Raw genomic sequence first — 16,635 nt, 5'->3', positions numbered from 1 at the left:
TTCGTTTGTTTGAGATGGAGTTTTGCTCTTGTTGTCCAAGCTGGAGTGCGATGGCGCGATCTCACTCACTGCAACCTCCACCTCCCAGATTCAAGGAATTCTCCTGCTTCAGCCTCCTGAGTAGCTGGGATTACAGGTACATGCCACCATGCCCGGCTAAGTTTTTGTATTTTTAGTAGAAATGGGGTTTCACCATGTTAGCCAGGATGGTTTCAATCTCCTGACTTCAGGTGATCCTGCCGCCTCAGCCTCCCAAAGTGCTGGGATTACAGGCGTGAGCCACCGCACCCAGCCAAGATCAGTTTTAATTCTCACGTTCTACTGCAAAGGTAAAATGGCCTTGGGCTGCAGTTCTCTGTCTCGAAGCACCAGTCAGGAGAAAAGGCAGTCAAGTCCCTGGGACTCTCATCACCAGTTGGCTGGAGACCCAGGGTATGAGCCCAGAAGGAAGGAATAACAGTAGAGGCTGGAAAGTGAGCCAGTGAGTGGGGCTCTGTTTGTCAGAGCTTCCTGCCCTCTCTCCTCTTCTTCCTCTTCATCCCCTTTCCTTCCCTTTCCCTCTTCTTTCATTCATTAAGTGGTGAGACAACCAGCCAGCATTGCCAAGAGAAACAGGGAGACTGTGACAATCCACAAGGTGCAGTGTCATGTTTGTATTCCATGTAGTCAGTATGATTCAAAGATCCAAAAGTTTTACCCAGCATGTTGGACAGGCACACACGCATATACACATATGCATGCACATGCATACATTTCCAGTAATTATCCACAGGAAGTAGTGAGTCCACAATGCCAAGAATTTCTCCTTTGCAGTGGCTATTTGTGATGGGAAGCAATGTGCATTCCACTGCATTCTAGCATCAGATTATGGGAGGGGAGTGTCATCATCGAAGGCGTATCCTCTTTCTTATAAAGATTTCATTCAAATAGAAAGAGTTCTGCATCTGATAGTAAAAACAAACAAACAAAAAACAGAGGACAATTTCTTTGCCAATGAAAATGGCCCCCGATGAAGGCGTAGGAGCCCATTTCAAATAAGGAGCAGGAAAAATTCAACAAGGGAAATGATGCTTTAAGTATGTTAACTTGCAAAAGGAAGAACCCTATTTCCTCTTTTCTAAGAGGAAGACAACTACGTTTGCTTTGATCAGAGTGCTGCCTGAGTGGCCAGAACTGACAAGGTTGGCAGAAGCGATGAGCTGAGAATTAAGGGCAGCGTCTGGGCCTGTGGGAGGTGCCATACGTGGACTCACATCCACTGAACCTTGATCTTCTTTGCACACCTCCATGTAATTTATAAATCAGCAGTATTCACTCTGCCAAGAGGAAGTCTACAAAAAAGAGATGTGCTTGGCCCTCCTGGAAATGCTTTTACTTTGGGGAAAAAGCAGAGTGTACACTTTGAATGGAAATAAGCAGGCTGAAGCCACAGAGGCCATTTATATGCAGCACTGCGATGCAGACAGGAGAGCGGAGCCCTCCTTAAAGGCGCAGATCACTGAGAAGGCTCATCTCTCTCCATGCTTAAGAGGCCTGACTAGGCTTGGGTCTTGTTTGATAACCACAGCATAACATTTAAACATACTTGTAAACATTCTTCCATAAAGTCAATTCATAAAAACTTCTAACTCTGAAGCAAAGTGTTAAAATAGGTACTGGGTTACCCGCAAGGATTGTTGTCAGAATAAAATGAAAGGACCTAAAAAGTTAGCATACCAGTTGAAGCCATTCTTACTAAGACATGCATTGTATGCTTGAATAGATAGAATTCAGAGCTAAATTCTGAACTTTGGCCATCTGAACACTGCCCATCAGGATCAGCCACAAGACCCCCCCCTCAATTACAGAGCTGGTCCTCACCACCTAGTTCATGTTGGATTTTGATCCTTCTCAGTGCCTTCACTTATTCTTGTTATTTCCAACATCATGTTTTCCAAATCCCAACTTCTTACCTCACTGGCTGTGTGACCACGGGAAGTTACTAGACCTCTCTGAGCTTTTGTTTCCTCGTCTGTAGAATGGGATAACAGTACCTCCTTCAGTTACAGAACACCCCACATCAGCTGGTTTGCAACATGCCCTTGATTTCCCCTGGTTTCTCTCTCGCCTTTTACTCCCATCCCCGCCCTGTCCCATCCCGGGTCCCTGCTACATCTCATGACTGAATAACTCCTGCAACCCACGGGGCATCATTTTACTCCTCCCTCTAGCTCCTCTCTCTAGTCACAAGACAAAAAAAAAAAATGATAATAAGACTAATCATGTGAATTAGAGGCTCTATGCAGTGTTCCATAGCTCCCAATTCAGACTCTCCACGGATGTTTCTGAATAGGAACCCCACAATTCACCAGATGACAACACGTCACATCCAAATGAGCCCTCTTCTTGCTTCACCACGCCAGCGAATGGGGTCATGTGAATTCGGAGAGCTAGAGTAGATTTTCTCTCATCACTGCCTCTCTGCAGTTTTATCCACAGGAAAAAGAGAAACAGTTGGGTCTTGGCTGCGTGAATTAATATCTCTTGTCTTATTTTTTTCCCTCGTACTTTTTTTTGTTTTCTTTCTTTTTCTTTATCGTTGTTTTGTTTGTTTGTTTTTGTTTTTTAGACAGAGTCTCACTCTGTCACCCAGGCTGGAGTGCAGTGGCGTGATCTTGGCTCACTGCAACCTTTACCTCCTGGGTTCAAGCAAATCTCATGCCTCAGTCTCCTGAGTAGCTGAGATTACAGGCATGAGCCCCTATGCCCGGCTAATTTTTGTATTTTACTAAAAATAGTCAAGAGAGGAGGTTTTGTCATGTGGGCCAGGCTGGTCTCGAACTCCTGACCTCAGGTAATCCACCCAACTTGGCCTCCCAAAGTGTTGGGATTCCAGGTGTGAGCCACTGCGCCTGGCCCTTGGCACTTTTTAATGACTTAAATAATACAGGCAAGTCTAAGGCAGGATGGAAATAGTTTTAAAATGAATTTTATTCTGAGATAAAATGTCTGTTTTATTTTTCTATAGGAAGAATGGTTTCATAATTGGTAACTTTCAGTGTTGCTGAAATTTAAAGGTGGCTTGGTGATGGATTTGTCTTTATTTTAGTATATGTTGCTTTCTGTCTCTATTTTATGTCTTTTAAGTATTTGATTTCTAAGTGCTATGGTATTTCATTTCCTTTTTAATGTGTCTTCTTAAAAATGAAAGTATATGATTATATAATCTTAGGCAGATGAACTACTTTCTAGTTATGATATCAAAGGACTAAAGTACAACAGAAAATATCTCAACACATGACTATACAAATATATTTTTAATGTCTATCAAATATTTCATATATAAAATTCAGAGGCACATAACTAGATAGGAGAAGACAAATTTCAAGTGTGTAGGAATCAAGTTTAATATCCTGCCAGGCGGTAGGGGCACACACCTGCAGTCCCAGCTACTCAGGAGGCTGAGATGGAAGGAATCCTTGAGCCCAGGAGCTTGAATCTGGCCAGGACAACATAGTGAGACATTGTCTTTGAAAAAAAAAAACAAACCAAAAGCAAAACCAAAGAGACAGAGGGAGAGAGAGAGAGAGACAGACACACAGAGAGAGAGAGGGAGCACTCACAAATCAAAAAGACATAAATGAACATCTAAATAAAAGAAAATGAGTAAAAGACATAAATAAACATTTCATATTGGAAGAAAATGAATGGAACAATAAATAGAGGAAAGTATGTGCAATTCCAGGAATCAAAGAAATCTAAATTAATATGAGGAGACAACATTTTTAACCACTTTAATTTGCAGAATTGTTTCTTTTTTCAGTAGTGAACCTAATATTGGTGAGGATGCAGAAAACAGAAACGTTCAGACATCTCGCTACCAGGAATGAAATGCACAAATGATGTTAATTTTTTTGACCCATAGTTTCTCATCTGATGCAACCCCATTTGATTGCATATTTGACCTTAAGGAAATATTTGCAAACGTTTAGTTGGAATGATAGTTATTATAGTGTTCTTTATTAAATAGAATAGTTAAGAAATAGAAACATCTTAATATCTAACCAAAAAGGAATTGATTACATGAATTATGGTATATTTATACACTAGAAAACCAGGCAGCTATTAAAATAACTATGATTTTCTTAGTCAGTGCTCTTCAGGTGAAATCGAATTGAATGAGTACAGTAAGTAAAAACGCAAATTACTGAAAAGCCAAAACAAGCAAACTCGTGAAGATGAGAAGTTCAGCCAGGTCACGTGGGGAGTGGAGCAGGTGTTAGGGCTGCCCACTGTCTCATCCATGGACATCTGTGGCATCTTGTCCCTGCCTCTCTCAACAGGTCTACTCTAATTTTCTGCTTCTCTTTTTAGATCATCTCACTTGGCCTACTCATGCTGTCTCCACTCCCTCATAAATTCCCTTTGCATGGAGCACATCCTTTCGATTTTAGCAGTGCCTGCCTAGATGCTGTTCAACTGCGCAGCACACAGGCCTTCATCATGGTCTAACGGACTCAGCCTTACAGGCCTGTCTCAGTCAGTTCTGGCTGCTATAACAAAATATCATAAACTGAAAGCTTATAAACAGAGGAAATTTATCTCTGACAGTTCTGGAGGCTGGGAAGTCCAAGATCAAGGTGCCAGCAAACTCAGTGTCTAGTGAGGGCCCACTTCCTGGTTAACAGGCAGCCACCTTCTTGCCGTTTCCTCACACGGTGAAAAGGGTGGGGAATCTCTTTGGGACCTCTCTTATAAGGGCCCCAATCCCATTCATGGGGGCTTCACCCTCATGACCTAATCACCTCCCGAAAGCCTCACCTCCTAATACCATCCCACTGAGGGAATAGGTTTCAACTTACGAATTTAGGGAAACACAAACAGACTCTAGCAACAGACCAATTCCAAATTACTGGGAGAGAGATTCTGATTGGCCCAATTTGAGTCTAATCCAGACCTGGTCCAATCACGGGTGTGGGGAAGGTATTTGGTGGACATAAGTGAAGAGATGTTCTGAACTGGGATCACATGGTGCATAGTGTCAACTCTCAGTTAAATTCAGGGGAAAGGATAGAGTCTAGAGATGGATTTGGCATGTCTATCACACAGAAGAATATTGAACATCAGAAAAAAATACACTCTACTAAATGACAAAAAAAGTTTGCACTAAATATAGTGTGATTCTGATTTTTAAAAAAATATGTATATATACGCATATATATGCAGAGAATAAATTACTGGGAGAATTCCTTGTCATGCACCTACGAAAGATTTTTCTTTTCTTTTTTGAGACAGAGTCTCGCTCTGTGGCCCAGGCTGGAGTGCAGTGGCGCGATCTCAGCTCACTGCAAGCTCTGCCTCCCAGGTTCAAGCGATTCTCCTGCCTCAGCCTCCCAAGTAGCTGGGATTACCGGCACATGCCACCATGCCTGGCTAATTTATTGTATTTTTAGTAGAGATAGGGTTTCACCGTGTTGGCCAGGCTGATCTTGAACTCCCAACCTCAGGTGATCCGCCTGCCTTGGCCTCCTAAAGTGCTGGGATTACAAACATGAGCCACTGCACTCAGCCAGAAAGATTTTTCTTATTTATAATTTCTGTTTTCTAAATTTTCTGTAATAACCTAGCATGGTGTTTTTCATAAGAAAAAATGTACATTTTCATAACGAGAAAATAAGTACAGTAAGGGCACACACATTTTATTAAAATTTTTTTAAATTATTTTAATTAATTTTTTTTTGTAGAGACAGTCTGGTCTGGAATTCCTGGCCTCAGTCTCTCAAAGTGCTGGGATTACAGATGTGAGCCACTACACATTTTAAATAAAAAAAAAAAGAGCATAGAATTCTAAATTAACCATTATTGAAAGATAATTATTCATAATAATGGGACACGATTTATAGCGGGACAGACAACATTATCACAGTGGGTAATATTACGGGTACCTTGAGGCAAGGAGTGCTTTTGCCTTAAAATTCATTGTGTTTCTATTTGGTGGATGTGGGCAGTGAGAGTTTAAGAATATGTTTAATCTATGGGAAAGCTATCAATACTGATGTGAGTTTTTAAAACGTTTATATGCCTATTAAAGATAGTAAGCCAAAAAGCACTGAGAAAATGTGTGATTTTAGAAGAAACGGAGAACTTGGGAAAATGCTGCAGCAGCTGGGACATGACCCTTCGTCTTAGGAACTAGCTGTGCTATCTGAGAAAAAGCTTTCCCTTTTAGCTCCTTCCCTGTCTGTTCGCTCTTGAGCCTATGAGTGTCTGTGCTGCCCTGAACCTCTGCTTCGTAAGAGCCCCTTGCATTTCTTTCAACACACATTTCGAGTAAGAATGGCCTTGCGTGATGAGAAAGGAAATTCTCATAATTTTACCTCAAAATGAAATTTTACCTCGAAATGAAATTTCAAGAGATGCCAAAAGCTCCCACTTCCACTCCATTTGTTCTAGAAAGGAAATATCCATTACAGATTTATTTCGCAGAGTGAGTCATGTCCGGAAGCCGGTATTTAAAACGCAGACATCCCTGTGCAAGAAGACATGCAGCCATAAACACTTGAGTGTGAACGCTTTGGTCAGGGTGCGCTCTGCAGTCCCCTTGCTCGAAGGAAGGAGGGAGACTGGTGGCCTTTAAAAGGAAAGGATGCCAGGGCTGAATGGTTGCTAGGCCGCCCCTGGGAAGAAACAGCTGGGATCAGCAGGAAGGCACCAGACGCTTGGCAGGAAACGACTGGCGTGGGATGGGGGAGCAAAGGCTCAGCGGCAGAATAGCGGAAGTGTTGATTCAGTGCAGGGCTAGTCCTGGCTGTCCCCAAGAGGTGACCCCTATCTTTCCATGGACTCTCTGCAGTTTCTGACTACCCCACTTCATGTAAATCCTGAGCATTTGGTGACGGAGAGCACTGTCCTCACCGTGGGGTGGACCGGGATAGGGGGGCAACCCATGGGCTCCTTGGCTGCCTCCGTGATCTCCCTGGCCCAGGGCCAGTTGTTCCTGCCAAGAGTCATAAATCAGCAGCTGTAACCTGTTGCAATGAAGGTAGAATCCACAGCTGATTTTCCCGTAGCCCCCAGCTGGGCTTTTGGTTAATTAGGCTCAGAGGAGCCCGTGAATGATTGCGTTTGCCGAAACGCGTCACCAGAACATGCTCTTCTGATTTGGCTGCATCTGAGATTTTATGTTGGAATATTTTGCCGCCTAGCTTAAGCCAAGAATATTTAAAATATTCTTCTTTAACTTGCATCTGCAATGAACGCATGGTAATATTCCTACAACCAAGTCCGGTAAGAGATGTTCCACGTTCAATCTAGGTCCAGGTCTTTCAGTCTAGTCCAGGGTGGGTAGATTAGGGAGGCAGGGTAGAATACAGGGACAGCGGCAGAGGTGGGGACAACAGAGAAACCACAGAAGAAAGGCCATCATCTAAAGGAGGTGACTGCCTGAGGTCAGGAGTTCGAGACCAGCCTGGCCAACATGACGAAACTCCGTCTCTACTAAAAATACAAAAATTAGCCGGGCGTGGTGGCACACGCCTGCAATCCTACCTACTGGGGAGGCTGAGACAGGAGAATCACTTGAACCCAGGAGGCAGATGTTGCAGTGAGCTGAGATCATGCCACTGCACTCCAGCCTAGGTGACAGAGCGAGACTCTATCTCAAAAAAATAAATAAAAATAAAAAATAAAAAAGGTGACTGGAGGGTCCCTGTGAGTGAGGCTGGGGCCCATGAGAGTAGAACTCAGTTCTTGGAGACTGAAGACTCATGGGAGGAACTCACTAGGCAGAGGGCTCAGTGCACTGCTGGGACTCTCAAACCACATTCTGCTACGGCCATCTGCACCTGGAGGGGAAAGAGAAGTCCATTCGAATAATTAGAGATGTCCTGGGCTCATCGGGACCACTCAGCTGTTGCCTGTCCTAAGAGTATTTAGAAGAACTTGCAATGAAATTTCCAAATAGAAGAGGAGGGGGGCCGTAATTAATTATCCATCCCTTTGGGATATTGGAAAAAATGCTCTCGGGTTATCCATTACCCTCTGTTAATCAAGATGGACTAGAATTCCATGATAATAAATAAGGCCCCAGATCTCATTGGTTTAAAACAGCAAATGGGCTGGGCACGGTGGCTCATGCCTGTAATCCCAGCACTTTGGGAGTCCGAGGTGGGCAGATCACCCGAGGTCAGGAGTTCAAGACCAGCCTGACCAACATGGTGAAACCCCATCTCTTCTAAAAATAAAAATAAAAAAATTAGCTGGGTGTGGTGCCGGATGCCTGTAGTCCCAGCTACTTGGGAGGCTGAGGCAGGAGAATCACCTGAACCCGGGAGGCAGAGTTTGCAGTGAGCCGAGATCGTGCCATTGCACTCCAGCCTGGGTGACAAGAGTAAAACTCTGTCCCCCAAAAAATAAAAAATTAAATAAAACAGCAAATGTCTGTTACTCATGCCACATGGCCATGACAGGTTAACTGGTGTGTGCTCTGGTGGGGCACCAAGGTCCTCCCCATTCCTCCCTCCCCCAAGCCCCTGGCAACTACTAACCTACCTTCTGTCTCTATGGATTTGCCTATTCGGGACATTGCATATAAATGGAATCATACAATATGTGGCTTTTTGTGCCTGGCTCCTTTCCCTGAGCAGGGTGTTTTCAAGGTTCATTCATGTCATAACATGTCTCAATACTTCATTCCTTTTCGATGGCTGAATAATATTCCATTGTTTGAATATACCACATTTTGTTTATCCATTCATCATTTAATGGTCATTTGAATTATTTCCGCTTTTATATCTATTATGAATAATGCTGCTATGAGCAGCTTTTGTGGCATTCCATACATTTTTGTAAGTTGTATTTTCATTGTCATTCATCTCTAAGTATTTTCAAATTTCCCTTGTGATTTTTTTTCTTTGATTCATTGGTTATTAGGAATGTGTTATTTAATTCCATATATTTGTGATTTTCTTAACTCTCTCTGCTATTGATTTTGAATTTAATGTGAAACTTTCCACAGTTGTTGATTTTGCATAAACCTACCAAGAAGTTGACATTGTGGACGATTCAGCGTGACCCCCATATTGACCACTGATAGTCTCTAAGTGCTTTATGAACTTGCAGACTTGTATTTTATTCTTCTTCCTTTTCTCTTTCTTTTTAAGAAACATATGATGCAGATACATGGGTGAGCTTATTAGTTCCTTATCTGTGTTAGAATAATGACCATCCCCAAAAGATGTCCATATCCCAGGGCCTGGAACCTGTGAATCTGTTACCTTATATGACAAAGGGACTTTGCAGATGTGATTGAGTTAAGGAACTTGATATGGGGAGGTTATCTCAGATTATTCAGTAATCACGAGGGTCCTGATAAGAGAATGGCAGGAGAGTCAGGGTGAGAAACGAGATGGAACAACAAATCAGAGGTTGTAGTGATGAGCTCTGAGGATGGAGGAGGGGGCCACCAGCTAACGAATGTAGGTGGCCTTTAGAAGCTGCAAAAGGTAAAGAAACATCTTCTCCTTTAGAGCCTCAAGAAGGAATGAAGCTCTGCCAACACTTTGATTTTAGCCCCAACCTCTAATCTTCAAAATTGTAAGTAAATAAATGTGTGTTATTTTAAAAGCCACTAAATTTTTGGAAATTTGTTACAGTGACAATAGAAAACAAATACATCAAGGAATGGATGATTTCATTTTGCATTTTTTTATAATTCTGGCAATTTGGCAAAAGAGAGTAAGGGCTAGACACCTGGCTTATGGAGTATGAATCCAAACTCTGGTGAGAAGCTCTATGAATCGGGCATATTACTTAACTTGCTTGGGTTTCAATGTACATTTTTTGAAAAATGAATCCATCTCATAAGATTGTTGTAAGGATTAAATGAGTTAATGCAGTAATACTGTTACAACAGTGTCTGGCTCACAGTAAACACTCAACAAATTTTAGTTGATTTATATAACATGTTGTTGCACATTTTAGCAAATACTAGAGCTAGGAAGTAGAATTGTGTTGAGAATTCTGCATTGCTGTGTCCGGATTGCTGCTGTCACAGCCATATTAATTGCTTACAAATCAGAGAATGAGCATTCTGAGCAGCACATGGTCCCAGGCTGTAGGTGTCTGCAGCGCTCAGGAAAAGCCCCGATGCTCTCCAGCAGCTGCACCTGCTCCCTTGGGAAGGAGTCTCTTTTTTGTTCCTCTTTCAGTTTCTGAAGAGAACAGAACATTTGCGCCATCTGGTTTGGGTCGTTATTTAAACCCACTTTCATTTCTGTTTATAAAGGTATTAAATACTGCAGGCTATATTTAAAACAGTTTCAGGATCAGCATGACTAGACTGTTCCTGGCTTACCCCGAGAGGTTGCTGTTCCCAGTGACTATCTAGGTTGAAGCACTTGTAGGATTTGAAGAGCCTGATTCAGGCTTTGTGAGTGGCTGCGACCACGCTGTATGTGTGTATGTGTGTGTGTACACCGCCTAAGTGTGTTCTTTTCAGCCGCAGCAAGAGTTGTGTTACAAGGATGGCATAGACAGCCCTGCCTATTGCAAGAGTAATGCATCAAGTGTGAAACAGATCTTTAACGCTGTGTGAAGCAGGCTCTTTTTAGGTCAACCAGCCTGTTTCTGGGGAAAAAGAAACTATTGCCTAACCCTTCAGGTCATGGAAACTTATGTTTTTGTATTTTTCTCACAGTTTTACCGTTTTAGCACCTACGTTTAAGTCTTTGATCCCTTTTGTGTTCATTTTTATGGATAGTGAGAAGTAGGGGTTCAAATCCATTTTTTTTTTGCATCTAGATATTCAGTTGTCCCAGAATCATTTGTCGAAAAAGCTCTTCTTTCCCCCATTGAATTGTCTTAGCACATTTTTCAAACATTACCCAACCACAAATGTAAGGATTTATTTTTGGACACTCAGTTCTATTTAACTGATCTAAATCTCTATCCTTATGGAAGTACCACTCTGTCTTGATTATTGTAGCTTTGTAGCAAGTTTTAAAATTGGGAAGTGTGAGTCTTCCCACTTTGTTCTTCTTCTTTCAAAGTTGTTTTTGTTATTTTGGGCCTTTTGCATTTCTATGTGAATTTTGGGATCAGCTTGTCCGTTTTTGCAAAAAGAAAAAAATGGCAGTTGGGATTTTGATAGAGATTGTGTTGAATCTGTAGACTGATTTGGGGAATATTGCCATCATCACAGGATTAATTCTTCTGGTCCACGAACGCAGGATTTCTTTCCACTTATTTAGGTCATCTTTAATATATCTGAATACTGTTCTGCAGTTTTTAGTGCACAGCTTTATATTTCTTTTGTTAAATTATCCTAAGTATATTTTATGCTACTGTAAATGATATTGTTTTCTTATTTTAATTTTTAGATGAAAATAAGAAAATGATTGCTCATCATCTCCAGTCATCATCTCAGATAGTGGGATCATGCTTGACTTTCCTTTAAGTTTTCTTTTTAAATCTGCATTCTTCTTTTCCTTTTTCTTTTTCTTTTTTTTTGAGATGGAATCTTGCTCCGTCACCCAGGCTGGAGTTCATTGCTAGTATATAGAAATACAGTTGATTTTTGTATATCGATTTTGCACCCCGTAACCTTGCTAGCTTTCTGTGGATTCTTCACGATTTTCTGTACTCAAGTTCATGTCACCTGTGAATAGATGATTTTACTTCCTTTCCAACCTGGATGCCTTTTCTTTCTTTTCCTTGCCTAATTACCCTGGCCAAACCCTCCAGTGCAAGATTTGGTAGAAATTGTGAGAGCAGATATCCTTGTCTGGTTCCTGATGTTAGGGGGAAGCATTTCATCTTTTACCTTTGAGGATGTTAGTTGTGGGTTTTTGCTTGATGCCTTTTAACTGTATCAGGTTGTGGAAATTCCCTTGTATTCCCAGCCTGTTGAGTGTTTTTATCATGAAAGGGTGCTGGATTTTGTCAAATGCCCTTTTCTGCATCTCTTGAAATGGTCACGTGGTTTTTGTCCATTATTAATATACAGATAAGTGTATTACCTTGATTAATTTTCATATGCAAACCAGCCTAGCGTTCCTCCTGAGAACTTCCGTGTCTCAAGTACAACTTTCATTTTACAATGACCCCCCTTGCTGTTGGGGCCACGCCACCTTACAACTTGCCCAGCTCAGGATGGCAATTCTGACTGCATCATCACTTGACATGTCTTGACCAGATGCTCGGTTTTGGCCAGAGCTCGGTAGCACACCTGGGGTGCTTTGTGAATGATGTGTGGATCTTTGTTGGAGCTTACATGGCCTTCTTGTAGAACTCTAAGGGTTTTCATAGTGACTCTCCTATAGGGGCTTGTCTGAAAGTCCATATGGTTCCTTTCTCTACTACAGATAACTCTAAGACTGTGAGATCTGCTAGGTATTGGGGTGCAGGCATCGGGGCTGTTTGTACTGCAACCTGGACTTGCTACAGAATCCATTAACTGACTGCTCACCCCAGTCAGAGCCATCAGCCTTCCATGTCTCTAGATAGATAGATTCAAGCAGTATGACAAGCATGGAATATGCTGCTTTCCATAGCCCCGTCAAGCACTGTGCTTTGTTCTTAATGCTACAATGTACAAAATGCAGTATCTTGTTCTTTATTTTCGAGAAGATGCTGTAGCATGCCTCAGACCACTGGATTCCTAAAAACTCCCTAAATGAAGCAGGTACCTGAATCTTTTAAGGGTTTGTCTCACATTTCCTGTAATATAAGTTTCTCACTAAAGTACTCAGATCACTTACCACTGCTTTCTCATTAGGTTCAATTAGCATGGTGTCACCAATATACGGATCCATGCAATTGATTATCTGTGGAATGTCCGGATGGTCCAGGACCCTTCAGATTATATTACAATGGAGAACAGGAAAATTAACCGAAACCTGGGCAAGACTGCGAACGTGTGCTACTGTCCATCCCATGTGAATGTGAACTTCTTTGGATTCCCTTTACTGATGGGTATGAAAAGGAGTGCGTTGGTCACGTTAATAGCTGTGTGCCCCGTGCCCAGGACTGTGTAATCTGCTCTAATAAACATACCGCATCTGGCACAGCAGCTGCTATTGAAGTTACAACCTGGTTAAGTTTGTGGGGATAACGCACTGACCTCTCCCTTTATCCGTCTGGCTTTTGCAGAGGTCTGCCTGGTGGATTAGATGGGAATGTGCTAGAAACCATTGGTGTTGCACCATCCCCCCGACATCTTAAGGATGGCACTAACCCATGCCATTCCCCCTGGGACGTGTTTTTGGATTCTAGGAGTGCTGATCATGCATTCTTGGTATTCTCCTTCTCATCTAAAAATATACCCCCTGAGAATCTGAGCAGAACCAGACATTCTGTCTCCCATGAAGGAGGATGCAGACACTTTCCCCTTTTCCTTTTTGTAGAGATCACATGTGATTTTGATAGCACTTTGCCTTTTTAAATAGCACCAGCTTCGGTCATCGTCTCAGATGGTGGGATCATGCTTGACTTTCCTTTAAGTTTTCTTTTTAAATCTGCATATTTTTTTTGAGATGGAGTCTTGCTCTGTTGCCCAGGCTGGCAGGCAATGGCACGATCTTGGCTCACTGTAACCTCCACCTCGCAGATTCAAGTGATTCTCCTACTTCAGCCTTCTGAATAGCTGGAATACAGGCGCCCACCATGCCTGGCTGATCTTTGTGTTTTTAGTAGAGATGGGGTTCACCATGTTGGTCCAGGCTGGTCTTGAACTTCTGACCTCAGGTGATACGCCTGCCTTGGCCTCCCAAAGTGTTGGAGTCACTGTGCCCACCCTAAATCTGCATTCTTAATATGCTATCTGCACACACCTAACCATGTTCAATGTTGGCCTTATTATTTTGATAACATAGCCCCATTCTGGGAAGTTTCTTGTTATTTCAACCTCATCCCAGTGGTTCTTTAATGGTCAGAAAATATGATATGATAAAAATATGAACAACATCATAAAATCAAAACTCATTTCTTCAAAGTAAGTAATACATTTTTAATATCTGCATTTTAAAAAATTCTGTATTAAGCCAATAAACGTGTGTGTTGGGCTATGCCGGGCCTGCCACATAACTGATGACATAGTGTTGACTAGGCATCTGTGGCATAGCCAGGACTTGCCTAATGGCAGTGCCCTGTGGATCCTATCTCCTAAGCCTTTGCCCTGATTGTTTGCCCATTTGGTGGTAAAATTAAGTGAAAACAACATAAATTAGTCTAGGCTTTCTTCTTGCCAGTGTTCAAAACCTGGACCAGTCTTGATTGGACTGGCTTAGCTCAATAGAAAAAGATTCTCGACTTCACAGATAGAAAATGGAAATTTACAAAGCAATGAGATACCTATTTATGCCCCTCGGACTGGCAATAATTTAAAAGTCTGTTAATACCTATTGTTGTCAAGGAATTAGGAGAATGCTTATATGCTACGGCTCTTCAGAGAGCAATTGAAATTCCTATTCAAGTTAGAGACCTACATACCCTGCAAACCGACTGCTCCATTCCCAGGTACATGTTCTAGGGAAATCTTCACATTTAGACCAGACAACATGTACAATAATTTTTTTTTTTATGTACAAGAATTTTTATAGCAGCAAGGCTTTTTTTTTTTTTGAAATAATGATAAATTGGGAAAAAAAAAAACCTCGGAAATCTGTTTACCTGTTCGTGTAAGAAAGTGAATGAACTATAACTACATGTATCAATATGGAAACGCCTCAAAATCATAATGTTGAGTAAAAAAAGAAAGACTTAGAGAACTTTATTCCTTCCCTGTAACAACTTGCCACACATTTGGTGGCTTAAAATAACCAATTTATTCTCTCACAGTTCTGGAGGCCGGAGCTGGAAATCAGTTTCGCTGGGCACACATGGAGGTGTTTGAAGGGCTGCCCGTACCAGAGGCTCTCAGGGAGAATCCTTTCCTTGTCTGTTCCAGCTCTGCCTCCTCCTCTGCTGTGTGAGTAAAACCTCCCTGTGCCTCTTTGAGAAGGATAAGGTGTATTTAGTGTCTAGTAGGACAATCCAGGAAATTCTTCCCATCTCCAGATCCCTAACTTGATCCCTTCTGCAAAGACCTGCTTTCACTCCCATCTGCAAAGACCATTTCTGGGTTCCAGGGATAAACCCTGACATCTGTGGGTGGCCGTTATTCAGTTACTGACAGTGTGACATGATGAAAATGAAGTGTTAAAACAAGGACTGCAGTATTGTTTATTCCAGCAAATGGTGAGTGGTCCATCCTTCTCCAAGCCCTTTCTCTTCTTCTTCTCATGGTCTCTGGCATCTGGGAGAGTCCATGTGGCCTGGGTTGGGCTAACAGATAGCAGCAGAAGTGATGCATACAACTTCTGGCAACCTAGGTGCACCTGTCTCGCCCTGCCTGGGAGCAGATCCGTCCTCAAACCTGCAGACAAGGATAATACTATAGTGGGTACTAAGAAAAAAAAAGAAGGAACCTAAAGGAACTTTTGGAGCAGAAATACATTTCTATCTTATTCAAGCTGGTGTATTTTGAGCTTCTGTTGCTACAAGAGTTTCATCTTTATCCTAATGAATACCCATGCATGTATTAGTAAAAATATAAAGGTGTCCAGGGAATAATGTCAGACTGAGGAGAATGGGGCTTGGGGGAAGACGGGTGGCAAGAGGATGTGTAAGGAATACACAGTCGTATCTGCAAAATGTTTTCATTCTTAAGTTCAGTGGCAAACTAATGGAGGTTCCTTATATTATTCTCTGTGGTTTTCAATGTCTGATTTATTTTGCTTTAGAAATCTATACTAATAGTGGATGAGAAAATAAATGTTATAGAAGGGGTAAATGATAACAAATTATTTGGATAAATCATCACAGATAAAAGGCTGTTTGACTGCATTGAGCTTTTTCTGGAACACTGCTTGCTTCATAGGACGATGATAAGAATGAATCATGTGTATTAGATTTCTTCCCAGGGGGATCAAGGGTGAGAATTTGCCCTGCGGGGAATAATGTGCTCTAAATCCATATATTTCCTACACTCTCAGATACGAAGACAAAGAAACAGGCAAAGAAACACCTCTGACATCAAGATCAGGAAGTCACAGAGAGTACTTGGGTACACATTCAGAAGTTTCAAGGATTTTCTGTTCACTTATTAAAACTTAACATTTGCCGTACAAGTTTGCAACAGGCCAAGGTTAAGTGAAGAATGAAAATAATGTTTAACTCCATTACAAAAGAGGAGGCTTTTGATACAGACTTCATAATGTTCTTTGAGGGAGCAGGCATATGAGGTTTGTACATTGAATGGATGTTCTAGATTGAGCAAAATACCCTCTATGCACTCTCCTGCAGAGACCGTGGGTGAAATAGAAATGTATTTCTAGATAGAAAGAGCAATGTATCGCATGCATTCTTAAGAAGTCTAGCTGAGCAAAACCTTAAGATTTCCTGTTGTTGCTGGACTGTAGACATCAATATGACCGCTTAGCAGAAAGGTAAATGTACTTCAGGGCCCAAGAATAAAAATTCCATCGGGCACAACTCAGCGCTCTGAAAATCTAGATTTCCCTAATCCCAGAGGGTGAGAGCCAAGGAGGAGCTGATCCTGCCCATTCCTGCCTTCCTCTATCCCTGGCACTCACATTGCAAGTTTGCTCTACTCTTAAA

The 16,635-nt window shown here is 41.9% G+C and overlaps 1 long non-coding RNA gene across 1 annotated transcript; it reads left to right on the top strand.

Annotated features, from left to right (window-relative positions):
* The first annotated feature begins 10,300 nt into the window (after positions 1-10,300).
* On the top strand, positions 10,301-15,804 carry LOC131381482 (uncharacterized). The gene is made up of 3 exons (XR_009210251.1): positions 10,301-12,661; positions 12,755-12,914; positions 14,815-15,804. It is a non-coding gene; the product is annotated as an uncharacterized LOC131381482 (long non-coding RNA).
* Positions 15,805-16,635: the final 831 nt, after the last annotated feature.

The sequence above is a fragment of the Hylobates moloch genome, unplaced genomic scaffold (genome assembly GCF_009828535.3).
Source record: "Hylobates moloch isolate HMO894 unplaced genomic scaffold, HMol_V3 SCAFFOLD_2, whole genome shotgun sequence".
Taxonomy (NCBI): Eukaryota; Metazoa; Chordata; class Mammalia; order Primates; family Hylobatidae; genus Hylobates; species Hylobates moloch.
Note: the sequence above shows the minus strand (reverse complement) of the source record. Positions and strands in the feature narration are given on the sequence as shown.